The following is a 2099-nucleotide window of genomic DNA, read 5'->3' as shown; positions in this document are numbered from 1 at the left end:
AGGGATAAATTCCCAGTTTGGAATGGTGGGTTTGGGAATCTGGGATCCCAGCATCTTCCTGGTTAATGAGAGATGGAAAGAAATCCATCCAAATGGAATTCCAGGGAGTTCAGGGACACGGGGAGAAGGTGGGATTGGTTTGGCAGCTCCAGCCTGTGGTTCCAAGGGATAAATTCCCAGTTTGGAACTGTGGGTTTGGGAATTTGGGATCCCAAACTCTTCCTGGTTAATGAGAGATGGAAAGAAATCCATCCAAATGGAATTCCAGGGAGTTCAGGGACACGGGGAGAAGGTGGGATTGGTTTGGCAGCTCCAGCCTGTGGTTCCAAGGGATAAATTCCCAGTTTGGAACTGTGGGTTTGGGAATTTGGGATCCCAGCCTTTTCCTGGTAAATGAGAGAGGGAAGGAAACTCATCAAAGTGAAATTCCAGGGAATGCAGGGTCTGGAAGGAGCCTCAGGCCAGGGAAGAGCTCTGGGAATGGAAATGTCGGGAGTGAGAGCCAGGAAAACAGGGAATGTTTGTTCTCCACCCCGTCATCCCGATCCAGAGCTTTCTCCCCAGGCGGATTTATGGAATTGGCTGCTCGGGATGAGCAAACATTCCCACCCGGTCCATGGTGGGAATTTCGGGGTGTCCTGGGCAGGAATTGGGATTGGATGATCCTTGGGGGTCCCTTCCCACTCGGGATATTCGTCAGCATGGAATAATCCTGGAATGGTTTGGGTGGGAAAGGTCCTTAAATCCCACCCATCCCACCTTTCCGTGGGCAGGGACACCCCCCACCATCCCGGCTGGATCCACCCGGGACACTCCCAGGGAATTCCAGGAGGGATTTGTTCTCCAGGAGTTGGGATGGACTAGAATGGACTGGGATGGACTGGGATGGATTGGGACAGATTTGGAATGGCTGGGATAGACTGGGATGGACTGAGATGGACTGGGATGGATTGGGATGGACTGGGGTGGACTGGGATGGCCTGGGATGGACTGAGACAGACTGGGATGGGCTGGGATAGACTGGGATGGACTGGGAGTGGCTGGGATGGACTGGGGTGGACTGGATAGACTGGGGTGGACTGGATAGACTGGCATGGACTGGGATAGACTGGGATGGACTGGGACCGATTAGAATGGATTGGAATAGACTGGAACGGACTGGGACTGACTGGGATGGGCTGGGATGGACTGGGACCGATTGGAATGGACTGGGATAGACTGGAACAGACTGGGACTGACTGGGATGGACTGGGATGGGCTGGGATGGACTGGAACAGAGTGGAATGGAACAGAGTGGGATGGACTGGGAATGACTGGGACTGCCTGGGACGGACTGGGAATGGCTGGGAGAGACTGGGATGAACTGGGATTGGCTGGGAGAGACTGGGATGAACTGGGATTGACAGGGAGAGACTGAGATGGACCGAGACCAATTGGGACAGACTGGGATAGACTGGGATGGTCTGAGATAGACTGGGGTGGACTGGGATGGACTGGGACCGATTGGAATGGACTGGGCTGGACTGGGATAGACTGGGACGGTCTGAGATGGACTGGGATAGACTGGGGTGGACTAGGATGGACTGGGACCAATTGGGACAGACTGGGCTGGACTGGGATAGACTGGGACGGTCTGAGATGGACTGGGATAGACTGGGGCAGACTGGGACAGACAGAATGGCTGAGATGGACTGGGAATGGCTGGGATGGACGGGAATGAACTGGGAATGGCTGGGACGGACTGGGATAGACTGGGATGGACTGGGATGGACTGGGAATGGCTGGGCTGGACTGGGCTGGACTGGGCCTGGGCTGAGCTGAGCCTGGGCCAGGGTCGGGCGTGAGGCTGTAACTGAGCTCAGGGCCCTCATTCCAGTCCCCCATTCCAGTCCCCCATTCCAGCCCCCCATTCCAGGCCCAATTCCAGGCCCCCATTCCAGTCCCCCATTCCAGTCCCCCATTCCAGACCCCCATTCCAGGCCCCCATTCCAGACCCCAATTCCAGTCCCCCATTCCAGTCCCCCATTCCAGACCCCCATTCCAGGCCCCCATTCCAGACCCCAATTCCAGTCCCCCATTCCAGTCCCCCATTCCAGACC

The 2099-nt window shown here is 56.2% G+C and overlaps 1 long non-coding RNA gene across 1 annotated transcript in view; it reads right to left on the bottom strand.

Annotated features, from left to right (window-relative positions):
• Positions 1–306: 306 nt before the first annotated feature.
• Positions 307–2099, bottom strand: part of LOC108510039 — a 5754-nt gene continuing 3961 nt past the window's right edge. Inside the window, exon 3 of the long non-coding RNA XR_001878733.1 lies at positions 307–317. This is a non-coding gene — a long non-coding RNA (uncharacterized LOC108510039). The remainder of the gene's footprint in view (positions 318–2099) is intronic.

This window comes from Lepidothrix coronata, unplaced genomic scaffold (assembly GCF_001604755.1).
Source record: "Lepidothrix coronata isolate B3197 unplaced genomic scaffold, Lepidothrix_coronata-1.0 Scaffold452, whole genome shotgun sequence".
Taxonomy (NCBI): Eukaryota; Metazoa; Chordata; class Aves; order Passeriformes; family Pipridae; genus Lepidothrix; species Lepidothrix coronata.
This window is presented reverse-complemented; position numbering and strand designations above follow the sequence as displayed.